Source organism: Linepithema humile, chromosome 7, assembly GCF_040581485.1.
Source record: "Linepithema humile isolate Giens D197 chromosome 7, Lhum_UNIL_v1.0, whole genome shotgun sequence".
In the NCBI taxonomy this organism is placed as follows: Eukaryota; Metazoa; Arthropoda; class Insecta; order Hymenoptera; family Formicidae; genus Linepithema; species Linepithema humile.
The window spans coordinates 4,499,564-4,522,697 of record NC_090134.1 but is presented as its reverse complement, the minus strand read 5'-3'; the positions used below and the strand labels follow the sequence as shown (position 1 = coordinate 4,522,697).

General features: G+C 37.1%; 1 long non-coding RNA gene across 1 annotated transcript in view; it reads right to left on the bottom strand.

Annotated features, from left to right (window-relative positions):
- LOC137001045 (uncharacterized) overlaps positions 1-23,134 on the bottom strand; it is a 144,799-nt gene that overhangs the window by 54,071 nt on the left and 67,594 nt on the right. The window contains exon 5 of the long non-coding RNA XR_010891203.1: positions 7,457-7,566. This is a non-coding gene — a long non-coding RNA (uncharacterized lncRNA). The remainder of the gene's footprint in view (positions 1-7,456; positions 7,567-23,134) is intronic.

The following is a 23,134-nucleotide window of genomic DNA, read 5'->3' as shown; positions in this document are numbered from 1 at the left end:
AACGTACGCGAATCGACTCGCTATTCCTTCACGGTTCTTCTTTTCAAAATTCTCATATATAATCACTAGGATGTGTCAACATTTTGCATTGTAATGTTAAAAAAAAAAGACATTTTTAAGACAGACATTTAAAATGCAAAAAAGTAAAAGTTGGCGTCCAATAAAATATTTGAAAAGAAATCGACTAGAAGATTGTCAAAGAATTCATAAAAAAAAAGAAAGTAAAAATGGAGAAATGAAAATTTTTTATATACATATAACAAAGTAATTTACAAAAAACTGTTGATTCTATCTTCCTGTAAAATTCTTGAATGAATCAACTCACGGACGGCGATTTGACTTTCACGAGAACAACGCGTGATACAGATAAAACGTTCACTATCTCCCCTGCCATACGAAGAAAGAGAAAACTCTGAGAATCGTTAAATCTGCCTGCGCACGCATTAATCCGAGACCTATACAAATTGCAAATCACTGCAATATCAAAACAGTTCGGAAAGGAAACGGTAAACAAAGACGATTCGGTGTCTTAACGTTCACGACTTCTTCAAGGATCGAATATAACGAAGCTATATTATGTTCCACAATTAACTATAATGATTACAATCTATATGTACGGACAAGCAATAATTCAAAATGAACGAAAACGGCTCGACTGCTTCCATTGTTTAACGCGGATGCTCGGTTTACGCCATTCGCCTTTCTCTCACTGCGGATGATTCATCGGCGCTGATCACCGAGAGTGAACCAAGGAACGCAAGTTCGGCCTTTGCGCTTACAATAGGAGAGAGTGACGTTGGCGATAGCCAGAAGAGACCGGACATGAGAGAGCCGACGGGCACGGAAGCAGGGCAGTATTCGCGAATGAGTACGCGCAAGTTTGATTCGCACGTGTACGTGGGTTGGGTTAGGCCTAACAGCTGTTTCGCGAAGCCCTGACCTTGCCAGTGGCTCACCGGTGGTCTGTATATGTGCGGCCTACGCCGAACGTACAAGTCAGTCGCAGTCAATCAGTCGCATAGTCAGTCAGTCAGTCAATCAGTCGAACTGACTGTTCGACTCACTGGTAAATAGCTTTTCGCAATCGACATCACTGACCTACAGGCTTCTGATTTACTAGAGAGACGAAAGCTCGCAATCCTGCATCTCGCTAGCGCAATCGACGGCGCCGACCGACGCGTGTTACGCGATTACGTTCATTCAATGAATGCGCTCGGATTAAGCGTTGTTTGGACGATCTTTATATAAACGAGCTGGGCGTCGGTTTAAGCTACTTTGTTATTGCTAAACTTGATGATTAAATTATGTACAATTTAGTTAGCGAGGAGCCAGGCGCCAGTATTTAAGCTACTTTGTTCTTGCTAAACTGGATTATTAAATTATCTATAATTTAGCTAGAAAAATGTTTCACGAGAAGATATAAACACGCATGCTGGGAGAATAGTGTGAATTACTGTTAATGTTTTTAACATATATTTTATGCGATAGCTTCGTAAAACTTACTCTTTACTATTACTGTTTTTATCTCTCAGTAGTTTAGTTTTAACTCACGTCAATTGCGCGTATCAAAGCAACGAGTTTAATTTGAAGATAAGAAGAAACTGATAAAAAAATTGATCACACTCGTGAGAGTCATTGTTATTCCGTAGTTCTTTCAAATAAGTTATCTTTGTTTGATTCCCACGGCGATACCGAATGATTTCATTTAAATGCTTCACTCTGCGTATCACGATCAAGTTGCAGTGTGGGCGACGCGATCGTAGACACGAGCCTAGGCTTTAGAGTAGCGTCTAGAGAGGCGCCACGTATGTGCAAATATACAAATACGTTGTTTATACGTTTCCGCAGTCGCATTTATATTTAGCATCCATTAATCGTGCGAACGGGTTTCGCGTGCATTGTCGAATCTCAAACTAACGACAGCCGTCGATATGTTGGTACACACTCGACGAGCACTAAAGCTGAAAACATTTGTTTTTGGCACATAAAGATGTTAAGAGAGTATAGACATGTTACGGATCGTAAGATTAATCGTAAACGTTGTATAGATAGAGAGTAAACATTATGAAGTAAAAAGATGTTTAAAGATTGCAAAATACTTGTATTACTTGTTTATTGTATAATTACGAATTGCAAGTCGTGCGAGGAAAAATAACTTGTAAATTATACAATGATTTATAGCTTTATTTATGATTCTATAATACTTGTATTTTTTTCTGCAAAAATGATATACTAAGAAATAAGATCGCAAAAGAGAAAAGCATCAAACTCTTCGTTTATTTATAGACTTTAATTATATATGACTTTTCTTCTTCATGCTTCTGTCAAATTTGTTCCACGCGGTTCAGTATGTTACAAAGATCCTTATCTCCTTAATCTATGAGCGTGTTGTTTTACATAAATTGAGCAAATTATCGAGACAATAAAAAATCCAGAATAACAATAGCCGGGAAATTTGCACGTGCTGAGAATGTATACATGATGTATGCAGTCATTTTTTATTCGTTGAATCTATGTTTAGACGCAAAGATAAATAATAATCTGCAAATCGTTACGCTGTTTTATTTTTTTCTATTTTTTCACATATGTATAAGAATTCTCATATGTCATTACAGATCAGGCAAAAATAACTGGCATTGAAAAAAATCGAACAAATACGAGTTACCAATACTTTTAAAAGTTTCTTAATTAAAAACTTTTTTATAGACTATTATTAGCGACGAATAAAATATTTATTATACTGATGAAATTTTCCGACTTAAGAAAGCTCTAAGAGATCCTACTAAAATATTTATCTGCTTTCATCTGTGTATTTTAAGCGTCAAAGTTTTGTGTAGCAGAAAACAGATGTATAACACGTTTCTCGTGCAAACTCAAGTCTACCGAAATTATCGAGCAGAGAAATTAATGCCTTTGCTATCATCTAATTCCGGCAAAGTCGCGATTTGTATCGCCTGTTAAAAAGCAGTTAATCTAATTTATAAGTGTGCAGTGCGCGATTTCAGCTTAAAAAATACTCATAAAATAATGATAAAGAAATATGTTCATAAAGAAACGTATGTTACCTATAATTTATTTTATTTTCGCGGGATAGGCATTGTTTCGAACTCCGAGTTCTCTCAAAGCCCGCCTTTGCCCCGAAGTCTCCGATACCGATCTCGAATTCGAGAGACGCAATACGGAACGCGCGCGCCTCCTCGGGCCAAACGACAGATATATAGTTATTTTATCGTTCAAGCGCTATAAATAATTATCGCACGCTGTGGCGTACACGCTCTTCCGCATTTTTCCCGACTTCTCGCCGCCTTCCGCGAAGAGAGGCCCACCTTCTCGCATGATCGAGGATTAAATCCGGCATGGGCGAAAAAAAAAAGAAACGAACGTAATTCTTCGGGAGCGCTTCGTGCTCATCTGACCTTAAAGAGACGTTCCGTTCGCCAAGGCGCGCACAAGAGCATCACGTGCGCGTACGCGTGTACGAACATCACCCATACGGACACACGTTTATTTATGCCGGACTGAAATTGGCAGGCGCCCAGAACCCAAAGTGGCAGTACGAAAACTGAGGCGTCCGCCAGTCCCAAATTTGCCTTTTGATTAGGGTCTCTACCTGTACTATGTTATTTCATATCTTTTTTTTTTCTACAAAACGAGACGAGGCGGAAGCGGTCCGGTTCTTTTAAAATATTTGACTTCAAGCGAAATAGGGCCGTCGACCCTTTCCCTATTTTCTTCATTCGAGAGTTTGTTCGGCTTGCCACGGGAATCTACGGACAAAGGAACCACAAAGGATGCCGAAAGAACAGTTCGACTGCTCAGTTCGATTCTTCACTCGCGATACTTATCGTCTTATCGTACACACTCGCGCTGAGAATTGTATTTTTCGACAATGCACGCGTACGTTGCGCGTGTTTGCTACATAAGTATATTGTTATAAATTTTTGACCTAAAATAGAATAGCGAAACTATAAGTAAGACGGCTTGTTGATCATGCAAGAAATCTATTGATTGTTGTGAAAAATAAACCGTACATTTATCTTGCTTTAGAATTTCTCAAAAATACATATGAAATTACAGATGGAGTTATCACGATAGTTATCACGAACCCGCCAAAGCTCGGAACGACTTTTATCTCTAGAGTACTATCGGAGCCACTTACTCCTGTCTGGCCTACTTTATGCGAATGCATTCGTGGAACAAAACGGACGGGGCAGTACGTGAAAGAAATCATGCGCATCGCGCACGCGACGAGTTGACGGAAGAGACGTGTATCTCGTACAAGGTGCGCACAACGGGTCGTTGGCCCGCAAGAGTACACAGCAGGACAAGCAAACGAGCAGACATGATTCCCGCGGGCTTGCGGCGACACAGAGAGGAGGCAGTTCCTCCTATTGGGCCTCACCTGCACCAAATTCCTAACTGGTCGATCGCGGTTATTGACCTTCCTAGAAACGAACACGCGGCCCTTACCGGTATCGGGCTTACTCGGTCCCGGAAGAGGCGGTAGATTCCGTTCACCAGGTACATGCGACGTCGAATCAGAACTGAGTCTTCGTTGAAAGGCGGTCCCTGGACATTTACCTATCTAGTAAGCCTAGAATTCTGGAATCTAAACTCAAGGCAGCTATCCCATACGCTATTATATGACAAATGTAGTTTAGAGGCACAGTATTCGAACATCTGTCCGTGAAAAATAAAATTCATAATAATAATAAAAAAATAACTATGTAAAATTAATTTCTTTCTATCACGATTTCCAGTAGAAGAGGTATAAAGAAAAGAGTAAAAAGAAAATAGAAAAGATTTTTTCAAAATTTGAATAAACTTACTAGTTTTTATATAGAATAAAATAACAAAACTGAAGAATTTGAGCACACTTCTCTACAAAAGAATGTGAATAATAATTCTTACTTTTTTTTAACTGATCACGACGTGTTCTCTTTAATAAACGCATCATCACGCGATCTCTCGTATAGTATTAGTCATTAATACTTTGATTTTAAATAACGTTTTGAGTCACGGATACACGTGCGGACTATGGAAAAACCGTTGTGCGAAACCGAGATTCACGTTTAAGGTAGTCTATAAATCATTTCGCCTAGGCGTATTTTATCGAGCGTAATATTGTTGAATCGAACGCGCGCGCAATATTGCCAATGTATGCTATCAGATATCGCCATATAGAACGAATGGGAGTCCTTGAGCCGTTCGATCGATCGTCAGATCTATCCGCACGTGGAATGATACTAACTTGTTAAGGTCATGGGTGACGGCCTGACCCGCGACCGAGCTCATCCACACTATCGTCACTCTATCACCGATTATCGTTAGATCTCGTAGACTTTACTTTTCCCGGAGTGGCGCATGTTACGCTCTTGCGGTAATATTGACTATAATATTGACTTGGAAATAGAATAAAACTGACCCGATCTCTGAAGGGATCGCCGAGGGACCTCTGAAGAAAGAATACTTCAAAAATATTTTTTTTTAATAGTAAAATGATAGATGAATGAATGGACCTTATTGTTAAAGTTATGTTTATGAAATATGTAGGTTGCCAGTTTTCACAAAGTACAAGTAAATAATATTATGCACTACAAACAAATAATCTTTATAAAGGCTAAAAGTTTTCGAACCTATAACCTTTTCTCATCTTTAAACAGAAAAATATATAATAGCTCCAAAAGTGTAGTGACCTTTTTCAGGGATACCTCTGAAGTTATTCGGCTGCTATCGAAGGTTGACGTCGTCGCGCTCGCTCGCGAGAGCATCGCAATGTTTTGTTCCGCCGCGAGCAACGTGATTTTATGTGACGTGACGATTCGCCGATTAAACAAGCGAGTACGATGAAGTTCCGCGATGCTATTTTTATCGCTAGTTGACTGGAACCGGTCGACGGCACGTCATCGACGTCTACTGCCGGAGGCAACATCATAGTATCATTTTCTAACAAATAATACATAGAATGTTATTTTGAGCATCGTTAAGATATCTCAACATTTGTAATCGTCCACAAAAAAATTTTTTAAATAAATTTTATATAAATTAATTTAAATTTGTTGTACTTATTTTCTTATAAATGTTAGATAAATCACTTGACAAGGCATTTTGATTATAGAATTTGTAGACATTTTAGTGAAAAGATCGAAAAAGTGATCAAGGATCTAATCTAATTTTTTCAATTAGTCAATCTAATATCTTGATTCATCACTTTCTCGATCTTTTCACAAAAATTTCTATAAATTCTATAATCAAAATAAATAAAAAATAATATATATTGAGATTGATTAATATCGTGAAAAGTAAACAGAATAATTTTCATCAGTCTTCAAAGCTATAAAAAGGATATAAAGCGCGTGTAATAAAAAGAAGATCAGACAGTGCCCGACGCTATTCTCATGGAAATTCTCGAGGAAAATTAACAGGAATCCCCGCTGAATCGGCGCTGATGTCAGAGCGATGTCATTGCATAATTAACAACATAATAACGCACGCGATGCGAAGGCCTCGGACAAGCTACGCTTGAAGGAAATCCCGTCACATAATAAGAAAGCAGCGACAGTGCGTTTTTTTCGCACGCGAATATTAACTTGGGACTGTAATCTCTGTAATCCGGGATCTCCGTCAAAATGGTGCTTTATAACATGTCTAATATTCAGATATACCTGTCTATGTGTCTCTTTATAATTCTTTTTTTCACTTTTCAGATATTACAATTAAAAAATTGTCTCTAAGAAAAAAATTGATTTAAATTTATTAATTAACCAAAAACTGTTATTAAAGTCTTAAATTGATTATTTTTTCATATATGTATCTTATATATTTTATGTATAAGGATTTATTACTTTTCGTAAAGTAATGGGAAAACATAAACAATTGTAAATGAGCAATGTTTTATAATGATCCAGAAAGAATTCTTCAACAACAAAATTGGATATTAAATTGTCGAGTAATAAACGCGGCTACTTGCGTGGGATGTGCATTTGCGACTTAGACAACTCGACACTATCGGGTATTACCCGCCGATGTAGATGCATATCGGCATAGACGCGCGTTCATTTAGGAATACAATCGGCCGAAGAAAATCATCGCCGACGTAGCCTATATCCGCGGTAAGCCGATGCGTAATAGAAAATGCGTCGGTCGCCTTGCGTCACTGCCCTGGCACACCTACGATTTCTACGCCTCTAAAAGCGCCGAGCCTTTAATTGCCTTCACAATCAGTTATTATACGGTTATTATACGTATACAGTTATTGCACGAGGAGTTTTCTCTAAACATTCACCGCTTGTTTAGTTTCGCTCGCGTCAATGGTCGAGCGCTTCCCAGAAATGCAGAAAGATAATGTGTGATAATCTGCATCACGTTTCTTCTGCAGTAAATCATTACGGTATCGTTGTTACGCGATGATGGTTTCATCGACGTAGAAATCAAACGTGAATAAATTGTTACTTACATTTGATGAATCAGGAAGAAGCAGCAGTCGAAGCAGCTCCAGGATAAACGTCGCGAATATAAGAAGTGCAAATTAGAGATGATGATTTAGCAAGAAAGCGTTGACGTATTCTGAAAAAATAATTACAAGTATAAATAGAAAATATTGCAATAAATTTATTAATTTGTACTAAAATATTATCAAGCATACAAATTATACTATGAAAAGAAAAATTGTCTGTCATACAAAATGTCTATTAAAATTTTTATGAAACAACAATACATTCCTGCATTTCTAATCTGAAATTATATTTCTACTCTTTAGAATGTCTTTCATTTTCCAAAAGAGTTAATGTTCACAAGCTGAATTGATAATTCTCCTTGGCTCTTAGCCGCTGCATTAATCGCTAAAGCCGAATCGCAGGTGAATTGAAGTAATCGCCGCCGGGTGTTATTCGACGATCGATCGATCCATCGAGAGAGGAAAGTTGTCTCGCCGAAAGCGAGTCTCATCGTGAAACTGTGAATCCGTCGTCAAAGTTACATAATCGGCCCATTGGCGGCTGAATACTGGTAATACCGGCACCGACCGACCGTTCTAACACCGATCGAAATGCCACATCCTCGCGGGAATTCTCCACCATGGGAAATCTTTGATGTACCGATAATATAACCGCAGGTGTCGTTTTCTCATTTGTTCGATCGGACACGCACGTGTTTGATAGAAATTTATAAAAAAACAAACGATTGCCATACGATAATTTCTGCATGAACATTTCTTGCGTATAATGCACGTTTCATGCACGTATAATCGTGACACAAATGCGAACTGCTTCTCAACAATAATCCTAACAATGCAAATAAAAATGTAACGTTTATCATTCATCGCGCGCTATATTTATATGTATAAATGAAATAAAAATGTTCTATCTTAATAAGAAACATTTCAGCGTTAATATCTGATAAAGATCTCAAAATTGTATCTCGGAAATAATTTTGTATTCTATATTCGCGCAACTTTTTTATGCGTTAATCGGCGAAGCGTATGCCAATTAATAATTTTATATGACCTTTCCGCTACGTATGATGATGATGTTTTTGCGATCAAAAGCGCGCTGTTGAACGCGCGTGGAAAAATATGGCGGTCAGCGCTTTCGCGTTATTGCACACCAAGGACGCGGCGATACCATCCGTATTTGGTGATTTTGGTGCCTATGAGCCACAGTTGCGATTAATGATTGCTATCGCTCGATTAATCTAACGTTGAAGTTTATTAAATCCACGCACAGCGAGCCAGAAATATAAAACTTTAAATTGTGAAACTCAGAATCATAAATACAAAAGTTTTTTTGTATGAAAGTTAGTTTTAACTTTCATACTTCCAACTTTTAATTTCCATAATTATTTTATTGTTTTTCTTTCATCTTATAAAAAATAAAATTAATATATCATCGATTTATCATCATCTAATAAAAATACGAAATAAGATCGATTAATCAGTGAATTACAAATGACATTACAATTTCGTCGCACAATGATTAATTGATTTCCTTTATCATTTATTCTTTTTTTTGTTTTCAATTTCTGCAAAGTAAAGCCCACTTCTAAACTGACACCAGCGTGCAAGGCATCATTGAGAGCTGTTGCGGCAACGAGGCTTCCTAAACAATGCCCGACTCACTTTCACTTCGTCCCCACCGCCGCGTCGGCGTCGCTTAGCGTCGCCGCGTCGTCATCGTCATCACCAGCGTCATAGTCGCTTGGTTACGCGCCAAATAATGTAACACGCTTTCGATAACAATTAATTGCAAAGAAAAATATACGTGACGTGCAATCACCGACGTAACATACGCAGTAAAAACAAGTTTTCTTTTAATAGCTTTTTTTAACTGTACAGATACATTAGATACAGTTTTGCATCTAATTATATGCGTTAATGCGTTCTTGCTATTGATAGTTTATAAATCTAAGATTGCGCTCAATAATTATTCCATATTCATCTTTACTGTATTGAAATTAAAAAAAAAAAAAAAGACACACGCGCGACAAAGATAGATACGATGTTTGTGGGTCGCGATCGAGATTTGCAAGCACAATGCGCAATTAACGACATTATCATTGATATTTTCAATTGAAATATTCATCGTGTATTATCTAGTACAATGAACAGCGGATATCGGCAACGGAATATACGATGGAATAAAAACGAACGTAATTAAATTCAAAAGAACAATTGCATTAAAAAAACATTAACATGTCCTGTAGAAGAAAAAGTAAGAATTATCGCAAATAAAAGCTTGTGTTGTCATTAATGTTTGTGAGGTCTTATTAACAAACATTTCGTTCGCCTGTACATTTGTATATCGATGGATGAAAGGAACGATGACACGACATCTTATAATGAATCGACTATCAGTTTATCGAACGTAATGTCCGACGTTTTGAAAGTGCACAATCAGGGAATGAAGCCCACCGTCGTCGACGCGGAACATGAACGGCGGTGGAGCGCGCGAAAGATGAAGAAAATGATAGAAATTCCCATGCACGGCGGAGAGCATGACGGATTATAAGAAATATCTGGCGCCATTTCGCAAGTCGCCTCCGCCGGATTTGCAACGTCGTTCATTGTTGCGCGAACTTTTGTCGAGCGTCGTCTTCTACGAGGCGCCGATTGGCGGGCGCAACTAGATCGGGCCTGGGAAGATTGCAAAAGCAGGAATTCTTTGCGGCCGACCAACAATGGAACGGTCGCGATCGTCGAATCCGCTCCAGATTCGCGCACCCGGGAGACAGCGGGGCTCGCGCGAGCGTTCGCGCGACTCGCCGCTAATTGCCGTAATTAACTCGCCGCGCGTTGCGCGTCGTAATTTCGTCTATCAGCCACCCGATTTCACGATAACGCGACTGAGAATGCGGGCTTGATTGAGATGCGCTAGCGGTCATTGATTATGACTGCTAAAAACTGAACATCGATAAGTGTTGGTCTCAAATTCATACAAATATTAGAAAAACATTAAAACATTATAAAAATTGTTTCCAGAGAAAGATTAATTGTTAATATTTCTTAATAATAAAATTTAGTAAACTGAACATCGATGAGCGTTGGTCTCAAAAATTCATACAAATATCATTAGAAAAACATTAAAACATTATAAAAATTGTTTTCAGAGAAAGATTAATTGTTAATATTTCTTAATAATAAAATTTAGTAATGAATTATGAGCGAAACAGATATTTAATAATTTTTATTTTGAATATTAACTATTATTTGCTTGAGATATTAATGGATTTATAATATCAAATGCTTCGAGAAGTAAGCAGTCGTATTTAAAGTAGGACAATATTATCAAATAGGACTTTGTCTCTATTTTTATATTAAATTCTTCTTTTTCTTTGTTTTACTTGTAAAAGTTTTTTCTGACTTAGATCTAAATCATTTCCACGATTTCGATTATATCTCGAAGACAAAGAAGTCTGAGACTTTGTGCTCCTTTTTAACAGCTGATTTATTTTTCTGTTCAGCGTTGCATCTTCAGATGCATTGAGATATCCCACTGTTATCAGTATATCTCGCTAGAATCTCGCTCAGTTCTCGCGCTGCCTTTTTCATCTCTCGTTCCCTTTGTTTTTCTTCCCGCCATAATAATGTACGGCGTTTTGTCCCGGTTACTCTAGCGGAATGGTGTCAGTTACATAAGGACTCCTGCCGTGCCCAGAAGTGTCGAGGGGGTTGCTGGAGAGGGAGAACGCTCGTTTTGGAGGGGATAAATCGAGAAAAGGAGAGAGGATTCTCAGCGAGCGAGTAAAAAGGAGCACACGGATTAGAAGGAGAGGCACGAAATAGGGAGCGAAGGGAAGGAGCGAGGAAAAGAGCTCAGAGAGAATCAGATAGAGAGAGCTCTACAAGGAGGGAGGCCCAATGAACGAGAAGACTGGACGAAAATCGACCAATCGCAAACTGGTACCGCCATGGCATTTTTTAAGAATCACCGTCAGAGGGGCAAAGAGGTGAAAAAAGTGAAAGTTTGCGCCAACGCTATGAGTCCTCCTTCCCTCTCTCCTTGTCAACCCCCGCCCTTCACTCCTTCCTTCTACAATCTGTGTGTTAGTCTCTCTTTCCTTTTCTCCGTTTCGTTCGCTCGGCATTCGCTCGATTTTCAGCGTCTTCCTTCTCTAAGCGATCGCTATCCGCGCCATATTTGATACCAAATTTCTTCTTAGAGAACAAGATTAATGTCCTATTTTACGTCCGCTTTCTATCCGTCATCGAGTCTTTTACGTTATCGCTGCGAACGATCCACTTTACGGCATGATATCGCGATATATAATCGATACATCATCTTTCAACTGTATTCTTTTCTAAACTGCAATGGCTATTATTCATCATGATTTTAACATCAAGAATATTTAGATTGAAAAGTCCAGTTAAAAAAAAATCTTTGAAACTTTTAACAGAAAATGATAAAATACTTTGTTAATAAAATACAAAATATTGTTTTTATTTTTATGAAACATATTTGATAATTTTCAGAAGAGCGAATTATATAACCTCACTTATGTTAGTATTACTGAATTAATGCAAAAATGCAAAGTGTAATTTTTTTCGCGTAAGAGATCTTCGATAATTTACAATTCAGGAAGTATAATTCCAAAATATTAAAATGACCAATTTCATCAGATAGAGAATTATAAAAACGATTGATTTATGCCTTTCATATATGCCTTTCCCTTTCTCAAGCGAGGTCATCCGAGCGAAATCGAGTAACGAGATCAACGCCAACCTACTTCCGGCAGACATGCGGGCTACTCCGTAACCGCGACGTGCGAACTGTTTGTTCCTGTCAGTCGAGTGACTTCTCGACGAAGTCTCGGCATCGTCAGAGGGGCAGAGCGCGACGAAGCGAACGAACGACCAGGCACTCCGGCGCGGCGCCCTCGATTTCACTTTCATTACGAGGCCGACGAAGCGCTTCGCTTACGCTCATTCACTCTCGTTCGTACGTACATACGTATGCATTCGCGCGTACCTTCGTATGCACCGAGTACGCGCGTACTTAACCCCAAGCGAGCGCTTTATTTTTTATCGCAGCCTTATCGCCCATAAAAATAGAAACCGACAACACGTCGCCGAGAGGGAACCCGCGTTCATCGAAAACGGAATCTCTTTTTTCATGAAACCGAGCTTGAATCAAAAATATCTCGAAGTCAAAATAACTACTATCATGGAGAGATGTTAACAATATAAAAAAGTTTTAAACAAAATAGATAATATTCTCTACTTGTTTTGATCATCGGCTCCATAGCTAAAAAATAGACGGAGGAAAATAAAGTAATCACGAGAGGAAAAAAACCTTCTTACCAGCTTGGATTATCGTATTTTCAGCATTAAATTCATGTTACTGGGACGAGTTGAAAATCGTATTTGTGGTTAACACATATAGCAAGGAATGCGATTGAAATTTTCCTAATTATGGGAAAAGCGAAATCCGCGGAGAGCCATAATACATTCGGGGCATGCCATTAGCAGCCACGAATGCCCTTCTATTTTCGTAGTAGAAAGGCACTTTCTGGGTTAATGACGCGTACTGAATTTTAAACAGCACTTAGGGCATACCGATTACTATGCGATCATGCATTGACGCGCGCCAAGTTTGACGTTTAAAGGTTGTGATGTTAACAAAGTTACTTTGCACCGTCCAATAGATTATTCGATTAGTTGAATTGCTTCTTCAAATCCTTAATTGAAATATTCCACTATTTAAATCCAAATTTTATTCTATCAATTTGAAAATGTCAAAGATAAAATAAGTACTAGATATGTTTGTTCTTAAGAAAGTTTGATTTTTTAATTGTATATAAATTTAATTTACTTGGATTTAAATATATGAACGTAATGAAAAAACGTAATGAAACGTAATGAAAATACATTATTCTATATTTACCTTTTTTTTCTTTGCTCAAAATCACAGTGTATCGTCTGTCTATGTTATTACGTTTTTATTACTTTTTTTGAACCGTAGAATTTTACAACCATCGAAGTAATGTGCAATGAACAACAGTCGTTTGCCAGTACGCTGAAAGCGGTATTTTTCGTCAAGTCATCTAAAACATCATTGACGTAATATCATCAAATTTGCGAGTGTCGTAATCTAATTGCAGATAGCAATTTTGTGTCAGCGTGAAATTGAGTTCGAGAAAGGTTGTTTTCGAATATAACTTGTATCATGTAACTTCACTTTTACAATGCCAATAAAAAAAAAATAAAATTATTTGCCGTGGTTTCTATTTTCTTAAAGATATATAAAATATAAAAAAAATTTTTTTTCGAAATATTTCTACAATATCAATATTGAATATTAATGCTTTCTATATTAATAGCTAATAAATAGAGAAAACAATTAAGATAATAGCTATACAAAAATTAAATTTAAATGACTTAAATGATAAAATGATAAATAAAGTACTAATATCAATCATTTTGAGACGATAACTTCAAACTAATAGAATATTCTTATTGTTTCAAACATTTTCTGCCACTGACGAACACTTCAATTATCGCAAATTGCAAGAAAACCGCCATACCTCCGTTTAACTTTCATAAAGTACTTTGGTACAAGCACGTTATTAAAAGATAATTAAGAAGATTAAATTTCTTCGATAACGTGTTTGGGTATTTATCCCAAGAGTATACTACAAATTATTATAAAAGTATATCTCTTTGATTGTGATCAATAATTTGACATATTGAATTGATCAGAAAGTTCCTTCGGATTTCTGGCTTTTATTTTTAATGAAAAATCTGAAAAAACTTTCTGATCAACCCAATATATTAAAAAAAAATATATATATATATACATATATACAATTCGTATATAGCATATATTTAATTTGCAAATGAAAAAATAATTTGTCCTTAAAATTAGCAATCCATTTAAATAAATATTTCTATAGAAAATCTGTTACGTATACCCGAGAAAAAATGGTGTAATATGGTCAGATGTAAATATATATAATTAGTTATAAAAAGATCTAATAACATATGTAATTTTATATGATCATATAAAATTTAGATCTTCATAACTAATTGTATATATTTACATCTGACCAATTATACCATTTTTTCTCGGGTAGATATAAAAAATACAGCGTAACATTCGATTTTGTATGTAAAACAGTAGTAACAATAATTAATCTTTTAAAACTCGTAACTCCCACTGCTTTAGCTAACGATATTTTTTATTAGTATTTAGAAAGGAAACTCAATTTTCTGAACATTGTCTTCAGATAATAACAAATTGTTGCACTGCGCAAAATTTCAGTTATCGACGGGTAATCGCAGTATAATCTTTTACAACCGCTAAAACGATTATTGTTTCAACTAAACCAAGCGCAGAACAACTTTGAACAGCATATCATATCTTTTTAAATATCCCGTAAAAAATATCATCTTACGCATGAAAACATGTGGTTGCATTTAAATACTTATGTAACGGAGACGATAATAAACTCGATGCAGCATTCTGCGTTAAAACCGCAAGTGATGTTAGTTACTTTATCTATAATTTTTTAGCATGGCATGTGGCGTAACGATAGAACACAAAGTAATTCTCAAGACATTGTATGGAAACATGGCGCCAGCGAATGAATTTATTAAGGTTTCCAGAGCCTTTTATCCGGCGTGAATTGTCGATGCCTCTATTGTATTAGTCAATGGCAGAATATTTGATTCGGATAGAAATATCCGCTATAGATTTCTTGCTCACATTCGAAAAGTGTCAACTGCTGATCGATACGAAAATTAAGAATGAAGAGATTAATATGCTACAGAACAGATGTGCTAGCATATTTCTGATTTACATACTCAATAATAATATAGAATACACGAATATTATAAAATGGATAAATTTGATGAAAAATTAAAAAATATAATTGTCAAATTTTGTTAACAGTGTGTCAGTGGCTCAAAGTTTCAAATTTAACAAAATGTGTTGAGAACTTTTTAAAAATTAAATAACAAATTTATATAATAACACTGTTAACTTGTCAGGCATAAAGTAGGCTATAAATTTCAGTAAAAGCATCTAATTAACATAAAATTGATATCAAACATCAGATGTTATCTGTGAAAGTCACTGTCGAATTGCTTTGCCGGATGGCAATCAATCAAGAGTTAGGAGTTCTTTCTAATAATAAAGTCAACAAAAACAGGATCTGTGCCTAATATGGTATGCTGACGATAGGAAGGGCGAGGGGGGCGTCGAGAAAACAGTCGACGTCGCGAGGAATCGACATAATCGGTGAAAGTAACGTGCCCACTACCTTGGCCTTAGGTTAGTGGATAAACGAAGTATAAGTCGGCAGCCAGGCTAGCGTATGCCATAACGGGGCACGTAACGTAACGCGTCGTCGTGTCACTTTTACCGCAAGCGCGCGCTCCACATACGCGCCCGCTTCAATCGAAGTGGGTTGGCTCGCGGAGCGACGTACGTTCGTACATGCAATTTGCTTCGGGCGACAGCGCATAGTATTTGCGCGTGCTTCGTTCGAAAACGAAGGCCAAGGTCGCCGTCGACATCGTCGTCGTCGACGTCGTCGTGGTTGCCGTTGTTGCGGCCACCGGCGGCGTTCCGCCGTCGCGACGCAACGGCATCTCTGCTATGGACCTTTTTACAGTCGCGCGTTTTGCAGAAATCTGTTGTTTTATAAGTCGTAGAAATCATTTAGAATAATAGAAAAGATACACCAAATACAAAAAATTGCAAGCTGTGAAAAAGTTGAACGAATTAAAAAGATATAATTCCGTAGCTCACTTTTTGATCAATGTTGTCTTTCAAACCTCAAAATTCAAGTATGACAAATGGCAAGAAAAAGAATCAAATCTTTGATACTCGTAAAACAGTGTGAGTAATAGTTTATCGCATTCTACTGTAACTGATAAGGCTGTTCCTGTTAACAATTGTCTCGTATAAACTTGCATATCTAGAAAGGAAAATCCGATGCAATCGATGCATACAGGACCGCGTGCATATCTACAAGTATAACATCGACAAGTCGCTAGTAATGCCGTAACCTTGACTCTGGCTAGCCAAGCAGCTGGCTGCTAGGCCAGGAATAAGCTCGATGCGCGGTTACCATGTTGCGCTGCTAATATTAGCGTACACAGTCGTATATACTACAAATGATCGAATGACCGATGCTCGCTGCATCCATTTTATGATTTCCTTCTTAAAGACCGCGTCTCGATGACCGTCTCAAAGACCGGTCTCAATGGTCGTAATCAAAGCGATTCAAAGAGAAAAATAACAAACGGAATGGCTTGATGAGAATGAATGCAAAAGGAATATGCAAGAAAGATCGTTAACTCTTAAATGCCTACACTTTTTGAATATTTGTATAACTTAAGTTATGTAATTTAAATCACGTTCTTTATCAGGTTTAAATCATAATAAGAAAATATGTGTGATTTAATTCATATAGATAAAAGTTACAGATTTAAAAAATAAAGATAAATAACAATTTTAAAAATAATTTACTGAACAAAATAGAATGAAGATTTCACTACAAACTTATTGTAAAGTTCATGAATTATGGCTCAAATGGTTATCAACAATGTGCGTGAAGCCATGCATAGCATTAGTAGAGCATTCATAGCACATGTCACTGGATTGCATGCATAACAAGTGATCCAGTTACATAATATAAGTGTGATGCATATCGTCTCACTGACATTAGAAAGAATGCAAGTAAGAAGAATCATTATCTGTCGTGATGAGAAAATATTTTCGCCGATCAATATTTCCTTATACAATATTTACAAAACTGTATCCAAGAAGATTGATATATCGCAGTAGTTTCCGTTTGGATAAAACAAATCGCGCAACTGATGTAATGGAATATAACTTGTGTACCAACACATGCTAACGCTTGTATATACATTTTGCGAATGGAATCTTCGGAAGGTCAAAGGACGTCGTATATGCGGACCGACGGATTATATCTGCTAATTATATTGTCTTATGCTGCATAATCTGTCGCTCACATTACGAGCAAGAGTCAAAGGTGAAATTTTTATTTCCATTTCTGTCACATTTCTAAAATTAAAATAAAATAATGGGCATATCTCTAAATTTATCCGGACTGTGCTGGAAACCTAAAAATTCCATGAAAAATTGATATGTGTTTCAGTACTACGCAGCTGTACAAGTAAACAAATGCTATTATTACGCAGCATAATTATTATATTCATAATATATATTCATTGTCATCATTCTTTGTAAGATTTTTAATTAAAAACAAATTTTAATTTTCGACACAATTATTTTAACAGCCGAATGCTATCACAATTTATTTGTTATGGGATTGAATTCACCATTCAAATGCACGTTAAAAATAAACTCTTATCAGCCAAATTATGGAAGATTCGGTATCTCGTGACACGATGGGGCAAACAGTCTTTCATTGTAAACAATTAATATTATCGCAGCAAACTGATATACACGTGGCCTTTTTGTTCACAAATGACTCATGTATGCAGCTCATCAAATGTATATATGCGAATATCTAAGAAGAGGATTAAAATATAAGACGGAGAGTAATACTTGTCACATTTGATAACAAAAATATAACTGACATTTATTTAGACTATAAACTTTTCTGAAATTACGGCCGATTAAAATTTACATGCACATAACGAAATATTGTAAAAGTTGCATCAGATACTTTTTCTGTTCCTTGTATCGTATATTGTATATACATATATCAAAAGCTTTCTGAGTCATGCTGAATCGAATCGGAGAAATAAAATAGAATGACAAATTGCATTACGACGCTTGATTAAATCATTTATGATATCGAATTTCTAATTCTGTAAAAAATATAATTTTGAAAAAAAAACTTCTTTAAAAAAAGATAAAATTTATTTAAATTTTATTAAAATTTATGTATTTTGAATTCCGTTCAAAAAATTGTAGAGATTTAAATAATTTAACAAATAAAAAATAAGATGAATGAGCTAAATGACTTTGAGTTTTGTCAGTTTTTATCGCATAGCTATAATAGCTACGTTTATTATCACGCATCACAAAATCTCATTGTGCCGGTTTAAAATGCGTGGCGCATGTATCTTTCAGACTCGCAAAAACGAATGGCTGATGCAACCTGAGGAATACTTTCCAGGGACATCGATGCGCGCAAATGATGGCGCGTCGCACGAAGGGATGTCGCGACGCGGGGCGCAAAAGTCGAGATTAATCCCCACGGAGCCCGGCGACGCAATACGACGTCTCCGTTGTGAAGCGGCTTCTCGCGGGTTTTATCATGCGAGTTATCGCTGACGACCGGCGAAAGAGAGGCATCTCGCGTGATTAAGAACACGAAAGAAAGTGAAAAAGAGCAAAAATACAAAGCGATAACCCCCGGAGAGCCGCGTTATTACTGGACGCTACTGACGCAATGGAAATGAGCGATAGGCGTCGCAGGGGGTCCGCGTGGTTCGTTGTTATTGCTGTTTTCCACATTGCTCGTTGCTCCCATTCCCCGCACCCATCCCGCATGCCACTCTGAGACCCCCTGTCGACCGATAAACACGCGTCAACTCTGAACTTCGGCACCCTCTTTCCCTCAGATGAAATCGCGCAACACGCGTAATTGCCGCGGAATTATCGCGGGTCGACGTCAAACGCGGCACACTTGATCTCCTGACGATGATGAAATCTCAATATCTAATTGCTTACCGTCGATTTATTGTCGCAGCGCATTTGAAAATGCGGCTTTACGGAGAAAAAAAATAAGAGAACGAAAGAGGGGCGCTTATCTCATACTCCGGGATTCTCTCGCGAGGCGCTATCGATACGACGAAACGTCCGCGTATTAATAATATCGTTTAAAGTAATAGAACTAGAATTAAAGTATCCGCTAATCTTCAATATGCAAAGAATGCGGAAAATAAATGAATGATAAGAAGCTTTAATAAATCCTGTTGGATAAACGCTATTTCTGTCACATCCGTGTCAGAGTCGCATTACACAACTGCATATTTATTATTCTGATTTCTTCTGAATAATAATTGATAATAATAACGTTCGATTCTGTTATTCTTCTATAATATACTATATTTTCCTATACATCGATAATATGTGATATCAATCTAAAATATTCCGAACGTTCATAATCAACAATGCAATAACACTTTTGTTTACGAGATTTCCGCTAAAGAAATGTACGTGCGTCACGAATTATCTGCGACACAAAGCACCATACGCAACATTCATCAACATAAACACTGAATATAAAAATTTTAAAAATATAAAATGTAAAAATAAAGATATAAATTCATGCATTTGCTAAATGATTTGCTAATTTACTTCGCGATGTCCCTTAACACAAACGATTTTTTTATATTAATATTAAATTATTTTGGCGCAATTTATCTGTCGTGTCCTGTGCTCAAAATGCAGTTAAATGATGCAATAAAATAATGAAAAATCTTGTGGTATATTGCATACGCGTATAATATAAATTAATCTTGCGTTAATAATGATATTTTAACGTAACTAATTAATCGCAAACTAAATTATGCCCCAGAAGCAGATAACATCGTATAGTGTTTGTATAAGGAAAAATGTAAAGATGCACAATGGTATTTGCAGATAAAAAATAAAATAGTCCCGTACTTCCGATAACTCTTATCCGTGTTACACGATAACTCTCAGTCTGAATGCGATTAATCGTCTACTCTACACTATTCTTTTGTATCGCGCGTTTTTTTCATGTCTGCATTTGTATCGCGTCACGCCTTGACCCAAAGCATCAATATCTATAGCCCGCGATTATATGCGGCCGTCGACCAATAATTTCCAGAAATTTTTGGATAAAAGCTGAATTTAAGAAATAAACGGTAGCATTTATGCAATTATAAACACATGATACATCATTTATCTACGTGACCGTAATGTCACATTTCCTTTTAAAGATAGCTTTTCGTTGACTTTAATTTGTGTGACTAAAATATCTCCTCAAATATTCCATGATATTTCCAATTTACATGATAACATCAAAACATCTTAAAGTGTAATCGACAAATTTATTTTTAGAAAAAAACTAATTTATCAAACAAATTGGTGGACCAAAATTAAACATCTTCCAACTTGAAGATACAATACAATTCTATTATTTGACACAAATAAAGACTTAATTCGAAATTTCTATATTTTAGAACAAACAATTTCTTAAATTGCGTAATTCGTTCACTAATTATAGTAATTAATTTGCAATATTTCTCTTGTTTTAACTTTTAAGTTATAGAATATAGCTTCGAATCCTGTCGCAAACTTAAAACTTATTGATACGCGTCGATCAGAAACAAATGTAGGTCGAATGAATTCTTGCGAAGCTTTGATTTCGCACTGAAATGGAAAGTTGGCAGAATTTAGCCGTCCCATGTGTCCGACGTAATTATTCCGAGAATGTTCATCCGCGCAAACGATGACCATACAAATTCCAGAGAACCTGATCCTCCCCTCGAACCCCTCGATCAGTCTTTCCCTCTCTTCATTTGCACGCGTCCACTTCGTCGCGATCGAAGTGGGTTACGGATCTTGACGTTTCCTCGTAAAACCCCCTACGTGCATGTTAGCACACCTACTTTTATGAGGCCCACTCCGTGCCTACGTATTCCTTGTGCAGTGTAGGCATACACTCGTGCGCGAGTCCGGCGTGACGAGTCAGCACCAATCAGGATTTCGACACGAATCCCGAGGTATTCCCTGATGTGGCTACCGCTAATCGAACTCAGCCACCTCGCGTCATCGCCACTTCCATTGTCCTTGATGTTTAAATACAATGGTGGAGATGTAAAAAATTACATATCCCATTATATATGAGTTCTACCGATATGTTTGTCTACATTATTATTTCAATCGTCCCGTAACAAGTTTCTTAAAAAATTTTTCCATTTTACGAAACAAACTAAAGTTCCAATTAGTATTTCTTTCGTACTTTAAATCTGTTGTGTGTATAAAATTTTATTTGTATAAAAAATAACAGTGTAATTAATTAATTGCCTCGCATCTACGACTGTTAAATCTAATGTTAATTATGGAATCGATTGTGCATCCCTCATCTCATTTTTAACCATTCTAATTAAGACAAAGATATACCGTCCGATTCTCATTTTCGCAAAGTAGAGTACAGCACCGTTGCGCGTAAATGTATGTATAACCGCTAGTCTCTGTAAGTAGCGCGCGTTATCTAACAAACCGCGAGAGCGAGAGCACACGAGAGCCGGGTGCTTCGCGATGAAAGGGAAATTCTGCCTTCTGCCCCGCTTCGCGATCCACGGAGATCACGATGCGGTTCCGGTCGTTGATCCTAAGTATTCTCCCGTGGTGGAGGCGAGCGATCAGCTGCAGTTTACCCTCCCCGTGTGCGGCCGGCCGGCGCGGCGCGGCCGCGCGCTACTACTACTACTACTACTACTCTCGGGCTTCACCGCTCACCTTCACCTCGTCTCTTACTCAACTATCGTGCGCGAGCTCCCGAGTCTTTCTACCCCCGTTGCGTAATCGCCGCGCACAATCATTACCGAGTCGAATCGTCACTCGAGCGGAATAAATGTGCACGAAGCTGGTACATTACGAGCGCGCTCCGTTGGGTGCGAAGTTCACGATGACTAAAGTCAATTCGCGATTTGGAGACATCGAATTAATTCATTTCGATTATTCAATTTTCCGGTATTATGTAAAAAAGAATTCAAGTGTTTTACGCGTTAAATGTCGGAAATCATTTTTTTACGTTTAAAAATTATTTTGCTTTAAAAGCCTACATTTCGAACGAAAAAAGATGTTTTCTTTCGGAAAATTCATATGCTATACTTGAAAAAAAAATTTAATGAAATACATTAATTAATATCGTAAAATTATGATCATAAATTTTAGCGTCAAACTAATACGCTTTTAAATCGCGTGATGTATTATCGCGAAACGAGACTGTTTTTGATATTACAAATGACGACAAATACTGACGGCAAACTTTAATTATCATTTTAAAAAAGCAGCTCTTCCTGTTTCACATAATTTTTGCAAATGGCGTATTTGCTCACTTATACTTCTCAGGGTTAAGATCGCACATTGATACGAGAAAGTAGTGTCGGCGTCGTGCGCTTATCAGGACTCGCTTAGGTGCCAACTGTCAAGGACTCGGCCTTATCATTTTTCCGCATATTGAACGACTCATTAAGCCGACTCAAAAATGCCAATGTTTTCACGTCGATTTTTTCGCGTATCTCCGCCGCCGCCGACGTCGCCGTCAACGACAGCAGCCGCGTCCTTGCGCGGAGTTGAACATTGAACCCCGTCGGCGGGAGAAATGAACAGTATAGTCTCTCGACATCTCGCGCCTCTCGTGAATCATCCGTTACTCGTATACGTAGTTGATATCTAAAACTAATTGCTGTTTGATCGTTTTGAGTCTTGATATAAATATAATACAGCAATGGTAAAGCATAAATGTGCTCAAGTAACGATACAAACGTCCGTTGCAATTTTTCATTGCGATTTTGAAAGAATTTTTTAACTTTGAGTCTACTTTTAAATTTATGATTTTGGCCAAGTATATAATTAAATAGAATTTTGAAAACAATCGTCTGATATATTGGAATTAACGGCGCAAGTTATTTTATTAATCTATCTTGCGTCTTGCTGCA